A 22,807-nucleotide genomic window follows, 5' to 3' on the forward strand; every position below is an offset into this window, starting at 1 on the left:
ATTAATATGAATTTGTATTAGAATGGTCCAAAAGACATGGATCAATCTAAATCTAATCTTAGCCGTTGATTAGGGACTTAATCTTAGCCGTTGATATGTCAACAAGAAAAGTATAAGAGGAGGATTGAGGGTCACTTGGAGAATACACCAGAGTGATCAGTCATTCTATTCTTTAGAGCGGGTTTAGAGAGATAGAATTAGTGATCAGGGGATGCAGCTGAGGGACATTTGAGTACAAAGAGATAGAGAGGGAAAGATAGTGCCGCGAGAGCAGCGCAATAGCCAAGGAGAGTGACCCAGAGCTAGTTAGGGCTCACGCAACGTCACGCAGAGGCATCCGGGAGCTGCGCAGAGCCTCAGAGAGGGCAACGTAGTTGACGTAGAGGGCAAAAGAGCTGACGCAGGGCATCCCAGGGCTGACGCAGATCCATCCGGGGTGACGCAGAGCCAACGTGAGACAGAGAGGGGCTGACGCAATCCAGAGAGAGGCTGACGCTGGGGTTTCTGGGGCAGATTTGTGCTGAGTAGTTGCTGGAAGGATTATTCGAGGTTTCAGCCAGAAAATTTGTCAGAAAATGAGAGGTATTACTATCAAAGAAATTCTTTGCTGGGTAGGCCAATTTCGGCACCCAGATTGTACTCTGATATTGCTTAATAAGAAAACCCTCAGATAGCTGCACCGATTTTCCCACATTGGGTTTTTCTGGGGATATTTGTCCAAAAATAATGGTGTCTTATGGCGTGTTTGTTTTTGTTTCTTTTAGTTGTTGGTCTGTAATATGTTGAGCACGCACTAGTGTTTATTTTCAGTGTTTACATTGTAAATAACTTGTTAAGGAAAATAACAAGTAGGTAGGAATAAATCAGATAAAGTGCATGGAGGGTTTATAACTAAGTAAACTTAGAAACTCCAATAGGATGGTCCCTTCAAGTTACCATGTTAGTGTCTATAGCTTCTTGGATGATGTCTTGACCATAGCATGCCAACGTCTACGGACGAAATTTCCCAGTTCTATGCCAGCGTCCGGAGTAGAAACCCTAATTTTGTGTGAGCTTCAGATCTGAGACTTTAGACCTTTGTACGACCTTTTTCTTCGCTAATGTGTTGAACCAAATCAAATAGAAGAGAAGAAGATGCTTGATGTTGTGATGTCCAAATGAGCTTCTAGGTCACTTGTATTTATAGGCTTCTAAGGGTGTTCAACAATGTCCATTTGATGTTGAGGCTGACCTGTCCAGGTGTGCATGAAAGTGAAGCCAACCTGATCCAATATCCATGAGTGGGCGCACAAAATAAAAAACCAACTTTTTCTTATCCGAACAAGGTGATCTTTGGGTCGATTTTGGTCCTCTCGAAAAGAGGAACTTAGTGCCATCATGATCTCCATCAAATGAGTAGTCCAAAGTGGAATTTGACTGCAATTGCATATTTTTAACATCTCGAACCCATGATTGTCCCAACCCTTGTGTAATATCCCATTTCAGAGATATTCCCCAAAACCCCAGTAAACCCCAACTAAATATGCACAAATGATATAATAACCCGGAAGCTCAAAATGATAAAAATAACAGCGGTGCAACATATAATAATGGAAACATGGAATATAAGCAGAAACTCAAGAAATGCTAAGCCATTTATTATACTGAGTAATGGAATGAGTACAAGAGGTAATCCAAAAAGATGGCACCTCGACTTGCACCAGGCAAGTGAAGAAATACACTCAGAATAGCAAAGGAATGGCCTCTCTCTGAACTGCATGGATGCTGCTAGGAAACTGCCATGCTGCTGCTGCTGGAAGTCAAATGAGGATTTGGGGTTGTTACCCTCCTCAGAAAGTGCTGAAACTCTGGAATCAACCTCCACTCAGAAAACCCAGAAAAACCCAGAAAGTGTTTCTGAAATGGCTGACCCCCGAAAATCACCTCCTTGGGGAATCACGCAATCCGTCAAGGCTTTGCGCTGCCACGGAGTAGAATCCTCCAAAATACTGCCTGAAACTCTGCCAAAACTCCTCCAATATGCAAGAGTTGATCTCTTGCTCAACCTCCCAGCTCAACTCCTCCACAAACCCTCAATCCAGAACTGCTCCTAGAAAAACTGTGTCCCTCTCTCTCAAGACTGCGCAGTCCTCCAATGCTCAGCTCCACCTCAATGCCAAAGATCGAAACTACTGCAAAAAGACTGCTGAAACTACCTTGCCCGAGTAGGCACTTGAAGTCCCCCGAGGCTAAGGGTGAGATCTCTAAACGGAGACACTCAGTGCACTAAACAGTGTTGCAGATAGGCTAAACAACCAGCGTGCTCCAAGTCGAAGTGACTAGCTCAAATGCTCATAACTGAATGCCAAAATGAGGGGGCTCCTCTCTCCTTTATAGCATTGGCCTCTCTCAATCCCGAGGCTCACCTCCTCCAATGTAATCTCCTCTTGCCACGTGTTCCTTTTCCCATCTGCGCAGTCCCTCCAAGTGTCTGCGTGGGCCCCATCTTTGCGTGGTCCTTTGGCCCCCTTGGCTCCCCTTTAAGTCACAACGTTGTGCTACTAGGAAGTGACTTTTATTTTAAAAGTGAGTTATGTCCCCTTTCCCTCACTTTTTTTATTTACAAATAACTATAGAAGGCACAATTGAGCAAAATCGAATATTCCAATTAGCCATGGCTAATTAAGAATATTACACCTTGGTAGGCAATAAACAGCCCTACCTTAAAGGGGGTATCCACTACTATATCTTACACATCATGCTCTTACCCCTTGAGCCCCAAGCAGTTAATTAAAGAAAAATTATAAAAGGAAAAAGAGGCAAAAGGCATATAAAGAAGGGTGGAGAGATCAAGGTCAGGGTACTTCATGTACCACAATTGCTCCCTCCTGTACATTATACAACTAAGTGTGGGCTTCCCTTTTACTAGCTACCCTTGTACCCTAGCATGTGGCCTAGGGCCGCCCCCCTTCATTCCCTACTCCATTCATTTCTTTATCACATGCCACCACCTTTTAAAGGATGTACCTTGGACATATTATCCCTTTTAGAAATAGAAACCACCTAATGGGATACTTGGTTAACCCCATTTGGAGCTTGGAGACATTAGCATATGCCAAAGCCCATTATGGAAGGGCATACCATTATGAAGTGTTAATTTATGGTATATTCTATGCTTAGAGCAGTTTACTTCTTTTATTATCATTATCTATAGATCAGCAATCACATGTACAATAAGTAAAGTGCAGATAGAACATTAAACGATCGACAGAAAACAAGCCAAGACAAGAGACACAAGATGTGGCGGCTAGCCAGGGACAAACCCCAATATGGGGAAACCCTTTGATCAAATCTTCTTTTATCTTCAATAATTCAGCAGAGAGAAATAGTACATAAATTTGATTTACATCAGCGGCAAGAAACCCTAGATCAACCCTAAACTAGGGTAGACAATATCTTACAAACCGATTGTTGGATCAGCTTGATTCCTTCACCAAAAAATGCAGCCTTCCACAGAGAGTCAGATTCACCTACAGCGCAGTTCTGAGAGGGAGACTGATGGTCAACACTGGTCAAACTTCCGATCTGCAGTTGCAGCCCTAAATCTGCGTCCTTCCTTCCACACGTGTGAGAGAAGAGTCTCTTTCTGCGCAGTAGGAGAAGAGCCTCTTTTCTGCGCAGGAGAGAGAGAGATGTGATGAGATTTGTGTGTCCAAATGAGGAAAAGACCTCTTGTATTTATACACAAATGTTGATGATGAATAGATGCGTCCGTTGGGCTTCTGAGCCTACATGAGTTGCTGGTCGGTTTGATAATTATTCCATAATCAAAATAAATTCATATCTCCATAAATGCTTATCGGAATAGGACGATCTTTAGATCAATCCTACACCTCTCGACGAGAGGAATCTAATAAAAATATTATCAGCCATGAATAAGATGACCCACATAGATTTTGGCCCTAGTTGTCAATTTTAACACTCCCTCTCAACTAGGGAGAAGTCCATCAACAATTCGTTTGTCGGTCGCTACTATTCATCCATCAAATGCACTGCCCTGTACAACTTGACCCCTGCTCTGCCCTGCTCTATTCTGCTTGCTCTGCTCTGTTCTATTCTGCCCTGTTCTGATCTGCTCTGCTCTTCTCTGTTCTACGTTGCTCTGCTCTGCTCTGTTTTGCTTTGTCTGAATTATGAAGAAGAAGAAATGATCGAGGATCTATCATACCATCCTCCATTGACTCGAAGTCAGTCTCAGAGTGTGTACCACTGGTCCCAGACCAGTGTCATTGATCCCGGATCAATGAAGGTCATCCTAGCATAGGGAGTACGGTAGATACAACGATGCATCCATCGGTACTACTATGGTCCCTATCCTCATTTCCTTGCTCATTGATCAGATGAGAGGTACTTCCCATGAGTCCCACACTACATGGGTAGGATGCTTCGACAAGAGAACTAATCAATCCTGTCCACAGGAGAGCGAATCATCCTGTCCCACAAGAGAGCGAATCATCTTGTCCAGTGGATGCCACAGAGAACTAATCATCCTAGCCCACAGGAGAGTGAATCATCCTGTTCCACGATCGCCATGGAGAACACATCATCCAGGCCTCACAGGAGAACTAATCATCCTGCTACACAATCGTCATGGAGAACACATCATCCAGACCTCACAGGAGAACTAATTATCCTGCTACACAATCATCATGGAGAACACATCATCCAGACCTCATAGGAGAACTAATAATCCTACTACACAATCGTCATGGAGAACACATCATCCAGACCTCACAGGAGAACTGATCATCCTGCTACATAGTCGCCACAAGGTGTCACAGGGAAAGTTTTGATTCTTTTACCCTGTACACGTACACCACCAGGGGATGGTGAGTCACCCTATGGTCATATGTCACTCGAAGAAGTACCCTGCGACCCCCCGGAGCTCTCAGAGCTCAATACATCATAGAGGACCCTCATCAGAGGGTCTTTGAACGACAACAAGTCGTTCTCGAAAAGTCAGGAATTTGATCTTCCCTAGGGTCTTTGTCAGAATGTCGGTGACCTGTTCATCTGTACCGATATGTTGGAGCCTTATTGCTCCTCGCTGCACCATATCTCAAATATAGTGGTACCTAATATCGATATGCTTGGAGCGATCATGAAATACGAGATTCTCTGACAAACGAATCCCACTCTGGTTGTCACATAGGATCACGGTGGTATCCAATGTAAATCCAAACAACTCACTGAAGAGCTTTCGCAACCAGACTGCCTCACAGGAGGCCATGCTAGTAGCAATATACTCTGCTTCGGCGGTGCTCAAAGCCACTAACTTCTACTTCGTGTTCATCCAGGATATCGAAGTAGATCCCAAGGAGAAACAGCACCCGGAAGTGCTCTTACGGTCCACCACATTGCCTGCCTAATCAGCATCAGTGTATCCAAGTAGTCTCACATCTCCGGCAGTGTATCTCAACCCATAAGTAATTGTGCCATGAAGATATCTTAACAGATTCTTGGCACCAATCCAATGTATGTGGTGAGGTTCAACCATATGTTGACTTAATTTGTTGACTGCGAAGCATATATCTGGACGAGAGTTCACTAAGAACATTAATGCTTCGACGAGTTGCCGATACTCAATGGCATTTCGTAAAACAGGTCCAGCAGCACTACCACTTAACTTTTTGAAGTCAAGCTCCATCGGGGTAGTTACGAGCTTGCAGTCCACCATACCGAATCTTTCCAGAATCTTCACCACATATTTTCCTTGAGATAGGAAAATTTCCCCTAGCTTTTGCCAAACTTCGAGTCCTAGGAAATAGTGCATCAGTCCTAGGTCCTTCATTTCAAATTCAGAAGCCAACTCCCTCTTACATTTGTGAATGAGAGGGTCTACACCTGTGAGGAAGAGGTCATCCACATACAACACCGGTATGAGAGGTTGATCATCTTCAACCTTAAAGTAAAGATTAGGATCGACTTCACTCCTAGTGAATCCCAGCTTCATCAAGTAGCTATCGATCCTCTCATACCATGCTCGGGGTGCTTGCTTCAGCCCATAGAGAGTCTTCTTCAACCTGCATACATGAGATTTTCGATCATAAATCTCAAATCCTTCGTGTTGCTCCACGTAGACATCTTCTTTGATCGAACCATGCAAGAACACGGTCTTGACATCCATCTGATGTAGGTTCCATCATTGTGAAGCCACAAGGGCTATGATTGAGCGGATGGTGGTATATCTAGCAATAGGTTCAAATATCTTGTCATAGTCTATACCTTCCTTCCGGGAGAAGCCACAAGCAACAAAACGAGCCTTATACTTTTCCGTACTTCCATCTGCTGCATGCTTTATCTTGTAAAGCCATTTAGAAGTGACAACTGTCTTGTCTTGGGGTTTGAGAACTACTTCCTAGACATTATTCTTCATAATAGACTCATATTCTTCGGTCATAGCATCCTTCCATACTTGATGCTTGACGGCATCTAAGAATGGTGAAGGCTCCTTTTGTATGATCGTGCTCATGATGGTCAGGTATCCTGATACCTGCTAGGTTTCTTACTTTCACGGAAGGTTCCTTGGGGTGTAGTGTGTCCTTCAACATTATCGGGTAGCCCCCTAAGCCAAGAGGGCCTCTTCCTGGAAGAGGAAGGCTTAGGTGGATCAATAGGATCCATGGGTTCATCCACATCGGGCATTGTTACATATACGGCAGTGTTTGCAGCTTCGGCCCATAGAAACTTCGGAAGTCTTTGATCATGGAGCATGGCACAAACAACTCCACAATCGTACTGTTCTTCCTTTCCGCCACACCATTTTGTTCAGGAGTATATGGTGTAGTAGTCTCCCTCTTAATGCCAGCCTCTTTACAAAAGTCATGAAACTCGTTAGATTCATATTTAGTCCCATTATCAGTCCTTAAGATCTTGATCTTCTTTTCGGCTTGATTCTCGATGAAGTGTCGAAACCAAGAGAACACTTCATCCTTCTTTTTCAAGAAGTATATCCAAGTCTTTCGAGAATAGTCATCTGTAAAAGTAAGGTAATATGAATATCCTCCCAAGGAGTTCACAGACATCATACCAGATATGTCTGAGTGAACCAACTGTAATATATCGGAGGTCTTGCTTTGGCTTGAGGGAATGGTCCCCTTTTGAGCTTTGCTTCGGCACATCCCGGACATACACCTTCTTTCTCTACTCGGAATTCGGGCATCTCTGTCACCATTTGTCTGATATCGGGTAGAGCTTTATAATGAAGGTGGGCAAACCTCCAATGCCAAAGTTTGGACTGAAGAGATGTGTCATAAGACATGACACCTAGCGAACTTCCACCGACTTGATATAATGAATCAACACGAAACTCAAGAGTAAAGGCATCTTTAACATTGTTTTTCCATACATGTACCTTGCCATTGCTAAAGGTCACCTTGTAGCCTTTGTCTTCCATTGCCGAGATGGACACCAGGTTCTTTTTGAGGTCAGGTACATATAATACATCCTGTAAGTGGATTGTATTACCTTGATTCAATTTAAGAGAGACATTGCCTACATCTTTCACGAGATATTTCATATTATCTCCAAGGACAATTTCCAGGTTAGTTTCTTTCTCTATCAGATTATGGAGAACTTCTTTGTAACCAGTGAAGTGCCTTGAGGCACCACTATCAATAAGCCAATTTCCCAGTGAGTCCGGAGGAGCAGAGGTAGATAGAGTAGCTGGTAGATAATATTCATCCTGTTTATTGTCAACAATGTTAGATTCATATCTGGAATTTCTAGCCTTCTTGAATGGTTGTCCTCTTCCTTGATTTCCAACACTTCTTTTACCTCTGTTATTAGATTTGCCATTCTTTTGATTGCCATGAGAGGGATTTTGTTCGTCGTCCTGGTGAGAGTTTCTTCTATCAGGGCATTCCCTTGCATAGTGACCTGCTTTATCGCAAATGTAACATCGTCCTTTTCTTCCACCCTTAGGTCCAACCTTTCTTTTTGATTTAGTCTTGGAATTATTTCTTTTCTTAGCATGAGAAGAAAAGGCAGCTCGAGGACCTTTAGGCATGGACATTTCTTGCTCTTCTATCCTTTTTTATTCTTGAATGCATCTTGCCATTAATTCCTCGAAACCAGGCATTACGTTATTGTTGAGAAGAGTAGTCCTGAACACGTACCATTCAGATGGTAATTCTCCAAGGGTTGAGAGTGCCATTTCCCTATCAGTGATAATTTCTCCAATAGATAGGAGATCGTTCTTGATCTAGGTGATTCTTAAAAAATATGATTGCATGCTCTCATCTTTGCCCTTCTTAATTTCCTTCAGCGTATTTCTAAGAAACAAAACTTGATTTGCATCATTAACTTTAAATAAACTCACAAGTCTATCGTAGATTTTCTTGGAGGTGTTCATGCGGAGATGTAGGCCACCAAGCGCTTGTCGATAGAGTCCCGGATGATCTTCTTTGTTTTGATTTCATCGGTTTTCCATTTGTTCTTGGCAACAGCGGGTGCATTTGATGGAGGCTGAACAATATTGCCTCTCACATGGTCCAACACTCCTTGATCTTCTAAGGTTAGATCGAGAGACATCTTCCATCCGTGATAGTCAGACTTCTCACGGAGCTTGTCTTCGGCAAGGAAGAGTGTTGAGGATCCCATAGTTCTTTTAAGATAGCCTTGCCAATCTTCTCTTCGGTGATTTCTCTTGCTCTTGCTCGAGCTTTGTCTTCACTTTAGCTCTGATACCATGTTAATTTATGGTATGTTCTATGCTTAGAGCAATTTACTTCTTTTATTATTATTATCCATAGATCAACAATCACATGTACAGTAAGTAAAGTGCAGATATAACATTAAACGATCGACAGAAAACAAGCCAAGACAAGAGACACAAGATGTGGTGGCTAGCCAGGGACAAACCCCAATATGGGGAAACCCTTTGATCAAATCTTCTTTTATCTTCAATAATTCAGTAGAGAGAAATAGTACATAAATCTGATTTACATCAGCAGCAACAAACCCTAGATCATCCCTAAACTAGGGTAGACAATATCTTGCAAACCGACCGTCGGATCGGCTTGATTCCTTCACCAAAAAATGTGGCCTTCCACCGAGAGTCAAATTCACCTACAACGCAATTCTGAGAGGGAGACTGATGATCAACGCTGGTCAAACTTTCGATCTGTAGTTGCAACCCTAAATCTGCGTCCTTCCTTCCACACGTGTGAGAGAAGAGTCTCTTTCTGCACAGTAGGAGAAGAGCCTCTTTTCTGCACAGGAGAGAGAGAGAAATGTGATGAGATGTGTGTGTCCAAATGAGGAAAAGACCTCCTGTATTTATACACAAATGTTGATGATGAATAGATGTGTCTGTTGGGCTTCTGAGCCTACATGAGTTGCTAGTCGGCTTGGTAATTATTCCACAATCAAAATAAATTCATATCTCCATAAATACTTATCGGAATCAGATGATCTTTAGATCAATCCTCCACCTCTCGACGAGAGGAATCTAATAAAAATATTATCAGCCATGAATAAGATGACCCACATAGAGTTTGGCCCTAGTTGCCAATTTTGACATGAAGTCCCCACCTATTATTCATGGTTTGTAAGTTATTTTACTCGATTTCCTTGATGACTTGTTGTACTGGAAGGCTAAGGGACACATTGGATCTTATGCAGGATTGCAGATGGTCTTCATCTTGGGTTTGGTCTCCCTATATGGGGTCCTAACCCTCCAAAGGGCTACATTGGCACATGTAGGGTGTGTGTTGAGAGCCATGGGCATCCACAACAATAGAAAACACTCCATAGATCCCTAGAGATGTTCAGAGATTCCTTGAGATGCACCTATTGGATGAGAAAGATGCACCTGGTTCACCTTTGCCCAGCCAACACCATAGATGTACCATGCACTTGGCAGATGGCCCAAGACTTGTATTATGATATGGCATCACTTACACAATCATTTGAGCCCTTACAAATGGTCTACAAGCATCTTCGACTTACTTGGAGACCCATGAGGTCACTTGTGTGCCCTCACACCCATTGGGAGCACCTCAGGTTTATTATGTGGAGAACAAGGTCCAACTCCTTGTCCATAATTTTGGAAGTCCTATGCATCACTATGGCACATATGGACTTCATCAGGTTTCTTAGAGAGCCCAAGAACATCGATTATTGATCATTCGACCTCTCGAGAGGCTTGTTATTTTGTTTATGAGCTAGTTGTGAAAATTCCTAATCCTTAAGGAACCCCTACTGCAACAAATCTGAATCTACTTCACCTACTAGATTTTTTAAATTACATTCATCAAGTTATTCTTCTGAACACTGAAGCAAACTACTTCTGCAGCCTACACTAATTAAATATTTGACCTCATGAAACAAAAAACAGAGTAAAGAACAAGATACATAGGACACACTTATTTTTGGACACAATAGTCCACAGAAAAACCTAATTAGGGAAAACAGGTGCAGCAGTTCTGAGGGTTTATTATAATGCAGGAGAAATATATGAATACAAATCTAGGATGCTCATCTAGCAATCCTTTATAGAGAAAATACTAGCGGAAAATCTGAGTGAGTTTTACCTCACTTCACCTGGCAGAATTCCGGCTGATCCGACACAAGACTGGCTAACCTCGACTATTTCTACGTCAGCTCTTCCGCCCTCTGTGTCAGTTTTCCCGGATGTTCCAGCAATTCTTGGTAATTCCGGTTGTTCCTGACAGTTTTGCTTCTGCCCTATCCATAAGCTTTCCCGTTTGTTCCAGCTGTTATCGACAGTTCCGGCTTCTGCCCACTGCATCGGCTTTCCTGGCCATTCCGGCCGTTCTAGCTTTCTGCCCTCTGCGTCGGCTTTCGCGGCCGTTTCGGCAGTTCCCGATAGTTCCGCCTGTTCTGGGCAGTGCCAGCGTCTTCCCTCTGCGTCAGTTTTCCTGGCTGTTCCAGTAGTTCCTGACAATTCCGCCTATTCCCGACAGTTCCGGTTGTTCCCGATAGTTCCGACAATTACGACAGTTCCTGACAGTTCCGACTGTTCCCGACAGTTCTCACTGTTCCCAATAGTTCCGGCTTCTACGTGACAGACAACTTTTTTGCTCTGCTGGTTCTCTCCGCCTCTTTGTCTGTATTCTTTGGAAAGTCTGCCCGGATTCTCAGTGCCCCTCTCCTACAGAATCATCACTTAATTCGAAATCCTTAGCAAACCTTACCCCTACGAATCGAATTCTTGATCAATTGGTTCTTTCCGTGTGTGTTTCCAAATGAACCCCAAGCCTCCATTTTATACTTTTCTTGTTGAGTCTTCAACGGTCGAGATTAAGTCTCTAATCAATGGCTAAGATTAAAACATGACTTGATCTACCTTCTAGATCATTCTCACCCATGTTTTGATTAATACCCATTAATATTTTAAGTTTCCTAAGTTTAGACTTAGGAATCCCATTAAAAATATTAATCATTTTAATAAAATACAATCCAGATGGAATTTCACCAAACGGTTTTTGGGTTCTTTAGAACTCATGCGCCTTAGCCTCTACACCAATTTTCAAGGCTAGAGCACTTCCGATGCTACCAAAAACTAACACTCCCTCTTAGCGAGGAAAGTGCTCTAGCAACAATGCCCAACTGCATGCTGCTATGTGTTTGAAAAATCTCCCTTTCCGCACTGTTGTTGGTGCTATTGTACTACTACACATGACACTGCCACTTGAAGAAATATCAACTCCCAGTCCGTTTATCAGTTTTAATTATCACTCCATGCATTTAGTTTTAAATCTCAACATGATAAAAATTCTAAAATCTGAAAATGACAATAATTTTTTGAAAACACAAATTTAGAGATTTCACAACTGCTGAAATTGCAGAAATAAAACACAGCAAAATTATGACAGCCACACACAGAAAATAACACGGTGATTTTTGGTCAATGTGACCGTGGAGAAACCCCCTACAACTCTTGGAGAAAACCGGTTTGAGAGCTCTTTTTTATTTATGAAAATGCTTTTACAGAGAAACTGAAATACACAGTCTAAATTCTAGCAAATCTGCCTTGAAATTCGTGCCCTTGCTGCTGTCTCTCTTCCTTGATTTCTGTGTTGTCCCTCTTCTTATATATCTGTGCCTTTCTCCTGTTGTACGATTTTTCCTTGGGATGAGTGCTAATAAATGCTGCTGCCCAGATTTTCTAAAATGTCTGTTCGCTGCTCTCCTGTTAAGTTATGGTATGTTCTATGCTTATAACAGTTTACTTCTTTTTCTTATTATATTCCACCGATTAGCAATCACATGTACATAAAGTAAAGTGCAGATAGAACATTAAACGATCGACAAAAAACAAGCCAAGACAAGAGACACAAGATGTGGCGGCTAGCCAGGGACAAACCCCACAAATGTGTGGGGAAACCCTTTGATCAAATCTTCTTTTATCTTCAATAATTCAGCAGAGAGAAAGAGTACAATAAATCTGATTCATATTAGCAGTAGCAAACCCTAGATCAGTAGCATCAACATTAGCGGCTTCATTATCAAACTAGGGCAGACCATATCTCACAAACTGACAGTCGGATTGACTTCATTCCACCACCAAAACTTTCGGCTTCCAAAGGAGGTTCAGATGAACTTACAGCGCAGTTCAGATGAGGAGATCTTCTAGGCCACGCAAGTCAATCTTTACTTCTGCAGTTGCAGCTTCAGTTTCAGCAATTTCCGGCTTCAAACTAGGGCAGTCGATATCTTGCAAACCGTTCGTCGGATTGACTTCATTCCACCACCAAAAGTTGCAGCTTTCAAAGGAGGTTCAGATGAACCTACAACGCAGTTCCAAAGAGGAGATCTTCTAGGCCACGCAAGTCAATCTTTACTTCTGCAGTTGCAGTTTCAGTTTCAGCAGTTTCCGGCTTCAAACTAAGACAATCAATATCTTGCAAACAATTTGTCGGTTTGGCTTCATTCCACCACCAAAAGTTGCGGCTTTCAAAGGAGGTTCAGATGAACCTACAGCGCAGTTCCAAAGAGGAGATCTTCTAGGCCACGCAAGTCAATCTTTACTTCTGCAGTTGCAGCTTCAAATTCAACAGCTTCCGGCTTCACGTGTGAGAGAGAGAGACCCATTTCAGCATAGTAGAGAAGAGACTCATATCTGCGCAGTAGAGAGAGAGAGATGTGATGAGATGAGTGAGTCCAAATGAGGAAAAGTCCTCTTATATTTATACACAACGTTGGTGGGTGAATAGATGCGACTGTTGGGCTTCTGAGCCTACATGAGTTGTAGGTCGGCTTGATAATAATTCCATAATCAAAATAAATTCATATCTCCATGAATACTTATCGGAATTGGATGATCTTTATATCAATCCTACACCTCTCGACGAGAGGAATCTAATAAAAATATTATTAGCCATGAATAAGATGACCCACATGAAGTTTTGCCCTGTTTGCCAATTTTAACATCTCCTTCGCTTCCTCACCACTCAGAAATTTTCCCCTTGCTCTCTCTTCTCTTTCTCTCAAATGCCCATGAAAGAATGAATTGATCATTTCCTCTTCTCTTCTCCTTTTATTCTCTAAATGACCTTTTGGGTTACCCTAAGATGTAATGGCTGAGATTCATTTAGATCTAAGGATGATAATAAATGTGCATTTGATTTCACCTTCTATTTTTTTAACTCACCCACTTAAATAGACACCCACTTAACATTTTATTTCCATAGTCACTTTTTCACTTTCTAATTCTACATTCACTTTAATAAAGTCACCTTTAAATTAGAATGTAACTTTACCACTTATAAAGTCACTTTTAAATTAGAATGTAACTTTACCACTTATAAAGTCACTTTTAAATTAAATTGACTTTACCACTTATAAAGTCACTTTAGGAGAAAAGTACAAAATAAATTTAGACACTTTTTCCTAGGCCAATGATCAAAGCCTTAGGGAACCACTTTTCTTTTGGTACCCAAATTTAAACACTCCCTCTTACCGAGAATAGTGTTCCTCATCACTCCCATCTTGTCTCTAAAGTAGACATGCTTGCCCCATGGTAAGGCTTTGGTGAAAATGTCCGCTACCTGCTCATTTGTGGATATGTACTCAAGCTTAACAACTCCCTTTTGGACATAGTCTCTAATGAAGTATTACTTGATCTCAATATGCTTTGAACTATCATGAAAAACTGGATTCTCCGTGAGTTTATGCAACTCTGATTATCACAGTGAATTACTGAAGGTCTCAATGCTTGACCAAATAGACCAAACAACATCTTGTGAAGCCATATGGCCTCACAACTAGTCAAACTAGCAGCCATATACTCTGCCTCGGCTGAACTCAATGCAACTGACTGTTGTTTTTGGCTGATCCACGACACAACTTCCGAACCCAACCCAAAACAACGCCCGAAAGTACTCTTCCTATTTGAAGTACAACCTGCCCAATCTAAATCTGTGTACCGTGCCAATCTCACTCCATCACCCTGTTTATAATCCAGACCAAATTCACAGTCCCCTACAAGTAACGAAGAATGTGTTTTGCAGCCACCCAGTGCACTCTCCTTGGCTCACACCTGAACTGACTCATAGTGTTAACTGCAAAACATATATCTGGTAGAGTGTTGACCAAATCCATCAAACAACCAATTAGTTATTTGTATAGAGTAGGATCCAGCAACTCGGAATCAGAAGCGTGAAGCTTCTTCCAGTTAGTGATCATAGGTGTAGACATGGGTTTGCAGTCTTCCATGTGGAATCTACTAAGAATATCCACAATGTACTTCCCTTGTCCTAGGAAGAAATGCCCCTCCTCCCGCCACACCTCCAATCCCAAAAAGTAATGCATCAAGCCAATATCCTTCATCTCAAACTCTGAAGAAAGATCTCTCTTGCAACCCTCAATGAGTCTGTCTACACCAGTGATGATCAAGTCATCAACATACAACACTAGAATGAGAAGCTCCTCACCCACCACAATGAAGTATAGGTTCGGATCAGCCTCACTCTTTGTGAAACCCAACTGTTGCAAGTATGTATCAATCCTCAAGTACCAAGCTCTGGGAGCTTGCTTCAGGCCATAGAGTGCCTTTTTCAATTTGCATACATGGGAATCCTTCCTATGCACCTCAAAGCCCTGCGACTGCTCAATATAAACCTCCTCCTGAATGAAGCCATTGAGAAATGCGGTCTTCATATCCATCTGGTGGATCTTCCAACCATCTCTACTGCAATCAATATAATGGAGCGAATAGATGTGTACTGAGCTACGGGAGCAAAGGTCTCCTCATAGTCAACTCCCTCTACCTGTGAGAAACCTCTTGCCACAAAGCGAGCCTTGAACTTCTCGACGCTGCCATCTGCAACATGCTTTATCTTATAGAGCCATTTGGAAGTAACCACTGATTTACCTTCAGGCCTCGACACTACCTCCCAAACATCGTTATTCATAATAGAAGAATACTCCTCCATCATGGTCTCTCTCCAAACCTGTTGGTTGGCTGCCTCCCCATAACTAGAAGGCTCAGAATCAACAATGCTTGTTAGCATTGCCATGTAACTACAGAGCCGCTCGGGTGGTTTACTCTATCTAACCTGTCACTTTGGCCCAACAACTCATGTGGCCTCACTCAAGGTATCTTGAAGCCACTTGGGCTTCCTCTTCCCTGAGCATACTTCTCCCACCGAAGCATCATCATCAGGAGCCTGAACTCCTGAAGGGTTGCCAACTGACCTCATGCCTGAATCTGTGCCTGTAGATGTTGAAGTACCGTGTGAATTGTCCATTAGTGGACTACCCTGTGAACTACTATGCGGACTGCCCTGCATGTTGCTCAAAGAACCACCCACCTGACTCTAAGAGCTTCTGCTCACTGATGGACTTGACACTGTAATCGATGTGCCTCCTGATCCCTGACCACTAGATCCCTATGATTGACTCAGCTGCTCCTAAGGGTCTGGTGACTCTAGATACTCTAACTCCCGTGACCTCCTGAAAGCTCTCTCCTCCTCGAACTTCACATCCCGCCTGACAACCATTTTCTGCGCAAGAATATAAATCCGATAAGATTTCGAGGTCTCGCTATAACCCACAAAGATTCCCTTGTCTGCAGTGGGCTGTAGCTTGGTCTTGTTCTCCTTGGGGACATAGGAATATGTAAGGCACCCAAAGGTACGAATGTGCCAAAAATCAGGCTTCCTCCCAGAAAAAGCCTCCTCTGGAGTCACATTCCCTAAGGCACGATGTGGACTCCTGTTCTGCAAGTACACAACAGTGTTGTAGGCCTCTGCCCACAAAAATAAAGGTAATCCCTGATCATGAAGCATGGCTTTGGCAGCCCCTGCAATGGATCTGTTCTTCCTCTCTACAACCCCATTCCACTGGGGTAGTAAGGAACTGTGAACTCCATCCCAATGCCTGTCTCAGCATAAAAATCAACAAACTCACCAAGGGTATACTCCTCTCCATTCTTCGACCTGAGGACCTTGATCTTCCTACCTATCTAGGTCTCCACAAGAGCTTTGAACTCTTGAAACCGCTTGAAGACCTCACTCTTGGTCTTCAAGAAATAAATCTAGGTCTTCCTAGAGTGGTCATCAATGAATAAAACATAGTACTCATAGCCACTCAATGATACATGAGACATCCAACCACTCACATCGGTATGTATCAAGTCAAGGATCTCGGTCGCTCTGCTGTCACTGCTGGGAAAAGGGGATCTGGCAAACTTCCCCATAGCACATCCTCTGCATACATCAAGGTGATCAGAACTGAAATCTGGCACACCAGTGGTGATCTCCCGCAATGTACTCAAGGCCCCATGATACATGTGCCCCATCCTGTGGTGCCAAATCTCACACAACTTTGAACTGCTAGATCTGTTGTCGGTCCTGTCTCGGGTGCTGCTACTCAATGCCATTAGGGGCTGGAATGAGAACTTGTACACCTTGGCATGGTGCACACCAATATCTCTAGCTAAAGAAGTCGGAGTTCCCCTCGGATATATAAGCACCTGCCCTCTCCTGAACAACACATCATACCCTCTATCTGCAACTGCTGAGACGGATATTAGGTTCTTCTTCATTCCAAGCACATATGGAACATCTGACACTTTCAAGGGAGGTTTGGGCCCCCTATCAAATGCCAATGTCCCCACATCCACTGCTCTAACAATGTTGTCATCACCTGCGAAAATTCTATCACTGCAACAACTGATTTACTTTTCCTACTTATTTCATCATAAGTTATTCTTGAAGTTACTTCAATAAACATTAAAATAAATATTGTTGTAGATATCACATCGTATTACAGAAACAAAAATATGCACACATTGACACAATTATTTTAGACTAATGTCCCTGGAAAAACCCAATGTGGGAAAATCGGTGCAACAAGGGAGGATTTTACTATTCAGCAATTTTCTTGTACAACAGGGTACCAAACTGGCTTACCTACAGATATGTAGAAATTTCTCATTTCCCACCCCGGTTTTCAGTTTCACCTTATTTCTCCAAAATAGTTAAATGCCCTTTCCCATATCCATACATTCAACAACTGGAAAATAAATTTTGCTGAAAACACAAATTCTGGAAATATTACAGAATGCTGGAAAATGCAGAAATAAATATCAGCACATACAAACAGCCATTCAACACATTTAAACACAATGATTTTTGGTGGAGGTGAGCCTGGAAAAACCCCCTACAACTATTGGGGAAAACCAGTTCGAAAGTTCTTTCTTACTTCTGGAAAATGCTTTTTACAGTGAGAGAAATATTCAACAAAAAATCAGCAAGCAAACTTTTACAACTTATCTCGTTTTCCGTGCCTCACAGCCAACTGGAAAAACTTGCAAATAGCAAAACAGAACAACAATAAATGTTGTACGACCTCCTCGATTTTTGTGCCCAAATTTCAGCCTTAAATGTTGTTGTATGGACTCCCTAGAAAAGCGTGCAAGCTACCATAAATGCTGTTGTACGGTTTTCCTCGATTTCTGTGCAGAAAAATAGCAATACAGTTGTACGGATTTCTGCCTAGAAAAGCGTGCCAAGGTACAGCCACTTGCTGTACGGCCTCCCTTGAAAAAACATGCCAGCAACCTTCAGATTTTTTGCTCTTCGATTTATGTGCTAACTTGCTGTATGACCTCCTTGGAATCTGAACCAAAACTGCTGTACGATCTTTCTAGAAAATCATGCCCAAAGCTGCCTTTCACTGTGTGCTAACTCAGCTGTACAGACTTACTGAAACGCTGCCTTGGAATGTGTACCAAGCTGCTGCCTCCTTCTCTTCACTATCCAGAAATCTCCCTTGCTCTCTTGCTCTCCTTCTCTCAATCTGCTCATGAAAGAATGAATGACCTTTTCCTCCTTTCCCTCCTTTAATCTAACCCTAAGTGACTTTTGGGGAATCCCTAAATCTAATCGCTGAAATAGATTGAGATTTAGGGCTGAGATTAAATGCTCATTTAAATCTCACTTTCTATTTTTTAATTCACCCCATTTTAATAAAGACCCACTTAGTCATTTATGTCCAAAGTCACTTTCCCTTTCTAATTTTACATTGACTTTATTAAAGTCACTTTAAAATTAGACTTTAGTAACTTTATCACTTAAAGTCACTTTTAAATTAGATTGGACTTTATAAAAATTATAAAGTCACTTTAGGAGAAAAATTAAATTCTTTTGGACACTTTTCCCTAGGCCAAAGATCAAAGCCTTAGGGAACCACCTGTCCTCCGGTACCAAATTTCAACACTCCCTCTTACCGAGGAAGGTGTTCCTCACCACACCCATCTTGTCTCTAAAGTAGACATGCTTGCCTCGTGGTAAGGCTTTGGTAAGAATATTTGCAACCTGCTCATCAGTGGGAATATACTCAAGCTTTACAGCTCCCTTCTGAACATAGTCTTTGATGAAATGATATTTGATCCCGATATACTTTGATCTGTCATGAAATACTGGATTCTCCGTGAGTTTAATGCGACTTTGATTATCACAGTAAATCATTGAAGGTCTCAACGGCTGAAGCCACTTAGGCTTCCTATTCCTTGAGCATACTTCTCCCATTGGAGAATGAAACTCCTCCTCATCATCATCATCAGGAGCCTGAACTCCTGACTGTTTGTCTGCTGTCCTCCTACCTGCACCTGAACCTGTAGAAGCTGAGGTACCGTGTGAACTGTCCATCAGTGGACTCCCTAGTAAACTGCTCTGTGGACTGCTCTACATGCTGCCCGGAGCACCACCCTTCTGGTTCGGCGAACCATTGCTCACTGATGGACCTGACATCGTCATAGATGTACCTCTGGATCCTCCTGATCCCTGCCCACTGGATCCCTGCGACTAACTCAACTGTTGCTGAAGGTCTGGCTGATCCAGATACTCTAACTCCTGTGACCTCTTAAAGGCCCTGTCCTCCTTGAACTTCACATCTTGCCTGACAACAACTTTCCTGTGTGCAGGAATGTAAATCCGAAAGGCCTTTGAGGTCTCACTGTAGCCCACAAAGATACCCTTCTCTGCGGTGGGCTCTAGTTTGGTCCTCTTCTCCTTGGGTATGTAAGAGTATGTAATGCACCCAAAGATATGAAGATGACCAATATCAGGCTTCTTCCCAGAAAAAGCCTCCTCCGGAGTCATGTGCCCCAAGGCTGATCCAGGTGGATGTTGGTGGCCACCCACCTATCCCATTTGGACCCCCACAACTGTCTCTTTCAGTTTCCTTAATTATAGCGCAGTGTACTATTTTTAGTAGTTTTTCGGGTCCTAAACTTCCGGAGCTGTTTTGAGGCCCTAAACGACGTTTTTTGGGAAATTTACCTCTGCGATTTTTTAAGTAAAAATTGTTATTTCCGTCGTAGTCCTCGGAGAGATTCTTCCAACGGGCTATCATGCGCGTCAAACGGAGATCGTATGCCAAAGTTACGACCCCGGGAAGTTGATGTACCAATTTACCCAAACGGGGCCCATAGTTTGGCGTTTCATCTTCTAGGGTTAAGTTTTGGAATGTTAAGGGTTTTCCATTGTATCTCAATAATTAATAGGCCTTCGAGCCTCTAAACACAGTTCGAAACGGTTCAAAGGCATGTAGCCGACACATCTCTTCTCAGAGATAAGCTACCATCGCCCTAGCTGGGTTATTTCTATTTGTAAGCATATTTCAGTATTCTCCATTAATGAAATAAAGTATTATTTCCGCTGCATCTCTATTTTTATGGTTATCGCGTCTCTGTATTTATGGCTCTCTGTAATCTATTGCGTTCCTGCTTAAATCCGGATCAGTGGTATCAGAGCGGTCTGCTTTTTCTCTGTTTTTCTTTGCATGTCCCCAACGAGGTCGGGATATAAGGAGTTAGGGCTTGAATTGGTCGAACCTTTGCAAGACCAGCCTCGCAAATCTCGACGACCTCCCATGGCAGATGAGAAGAAAGACGAGGGGGCAGGAGATCCTATCAGAATCTTGCTCGAAGAAGCCCTCGAGCGGCAAAGGAACACGATGATGGATAGCTTTGCGCAGATCCTTCAGCGGCTACCCAGAGGCGACGCATCGACTTCCAACAGCTACTCTGGAAACGCCACACCGTTTAAGGTACAAGTTAATTTTGAAATCCCCATCTTCAAGGGTCAAATAGACGCAGATGCCGTAGGTAAATGGTTAAATCTGCTAGATGGGTATTTTTCTGTTGATGAATTTTCAAGTCGGGAAAAGATTGTTTTCGCTCTTCTCAAAGCAGCCCCCCACGTCAAGGACTGGTGGGAAACATACTGCGAGCAGAAGGATGAAAGTACAGGCTCACTGTTTTCAGCCGCCCCCACTTGGAATGACTTCCGGGATGCCATCAAGGAGCAGTACTACCCTGTCAAAAGCTATGAGGACAAATACATCAAATGGACCACACTGCGGCAGGGACGAGACCAAGATGTACCAGAGTTCACAAATATTTTTCATACCCTTCGCACACAGTTGGGTATCAAAGATTCTGAGCTGCATCTGGTACTCAAATACCGCGGCTGTCTACACAGATACATCCAGGAAGAGATGGAGTTCTTGAACATCTCCTCACTCAGCACAGCATACCGATACGTTGTCAAAATTGAGCAAACGTTCAAACAGAAGAAGCGAGACTTTGGATCTGCAAATCCGAAGCCCAAAGGACAAAGCCAAGGCGCGGTGACCCAAGACAACCCCTCTAAGCTGCAAGAAAAGAACAACACCACGAAGCCGAAGAAGGACACAGGAAAGTGGTGTGAGTTCCACAAGAGTCCCGCTCATAACACAAGTGAGTGTTGGACCAAGCAGTCGCTGGTGGCCGAGTTGAAGGTTTCCGAATCAGATGCATGTTCTGACTCTGAGCTGGAACCCGACAAGGGGGATGGCAAAGGGAAGCAAATCATTGATGCAGATCCTAGTGCCATTGTTGCCACTGCCAAGATCCAGAAGAATGAGCCCGAAGAGCCAGAGGAGGGGGAACGTCTTTTCCACTCACAGATGTGGGTGAAGGGTTCGCCGCTGCAATTCATTGTCGATAATGGCAACCAAAAGAACTTCGTTTCAGCAGAGGTTGTGAAGCGGTTGGGTCTACCAACTACGCCACACCCACAACCGTACAGTATCGGGTGGCTTCATGAAGGACGAGATCTCAAAGTTCACCAGCAGTGCCGCCTTCCCTACAGCATCAAGCCCTTCATAGATGAGGTATTGTGTGATGTTACACCTCTGGATGTTTGTGATGTACTATTAGGCCAGCCATACTTGTGGAGGCGACATGCTGTGTATGAGTCAAGGCCTCGCGCTGTCATTATTTCTTTGGATAATTCATTATACAGGATACCAGAGGTAGCTCCACCTACCACCACCTCTTTGATCATTGCTAAGAAAGGCAGCAAGCTCATCTCACAGACTAGGAAATTTATTTTCTGTCTGGTTCGCTCCCAAAGTAAGGGGAAGATCGTTGCTACATCCATGACCCCCGCAAAGGGTTCCTCCACGCAGCAGCAACAACATAGGGATACAGTCATCACAGAACACAGGAACAACTTCTCCTTACCCAGAGGAGTACCACACAAGTTTCAGGTGGGCGAAAAAGTTTGGTTACATCTGCAGAGAGAACGCCTTACCAGAACCCATCAGAAACTCAGACCGCTTCGAAATGGTCCTTACACCAGTAATAAGGCTGTGGGCAACAATGCTTTGAAGCACAACATTCCTCCATTCCTTCGCTTGCACCGATTGTTCAATGTGGACCATCGCCGACCATGCTTCCCACCATTTCTGGACACATCAGATATTGCAGAACAGCTCACTGGAGACCCAGCTCAACAGAAGCTTCCTCATCTCAAGGAGGAACTCAACGCAATGGGGACCATTGCTTCCTAAGGGGGGAGGAATGATCCAGGTGGATGTTGGTGGCCACCCACCTATCCCATTTGGACCCCCACAACTGTCTCTTTCAGTTTTTCAGTTTCCTTAATTATAGCGCAGTTTACTATTTTTAGCAGTTTTTCGGGTCCTAAACTTTCGGAGCCGTTTTGAGGCCCTAAACGACGTTTTTTGGGAAATCTACCTCCGCGATTTTTTAGATAAAAAATCGTCTTTTCCGTCGTAGTCCTCGGAGAGATCTTTCCAACAGGCTATCATGCGCGTCAAACGGAGATCGTATGCCAAAGTTACGACCCCGGGAAGTTGATGTACCAATTTACCCAAACAGGGCCCATAGTTTGGTGTTTCATCTTCTAGGGTTAGGTTTTGGAATGTTAAGGGTTTTCCATTGTTTCTCAATAACAAATAGGCCTTCGAGCCTCATTGTAAACACAGTTCGAAACAGTTCAAAGGC

General features: G+C 43.2%; 1 protein-coding gene across 2 annotated transcripts in view; it reads left to right on the forward strand.

The window, feature by feature from the left end:
• The window catches only part of GEK1 (D-aminoacyl-tRNA deacylase), a 443,933-nt gene that overhangs the window by 246,609 nt on the left and 174,517 nt on the right, over positions 1-22,807 (forward strand). The gene's annotated exons all lie outside the window — the stretch shown is intronic.

The sequence above is a fragment of the Pinus tabuliformis genome, chromosome 3_2 (assembly GCF_031772625.1).
Source record: "Pinus tabuliformis cultivar Carrire ecotype Pingquan chromosome 3_2, CPIR1, whole genome shotgun sequence".
Lineage (NCBI taxonomy): Eukaryota > Viridiplantae > Streptophyta > Pinopsida > Pinales > Pinaceae > Pinus > Pinus tabuliformis.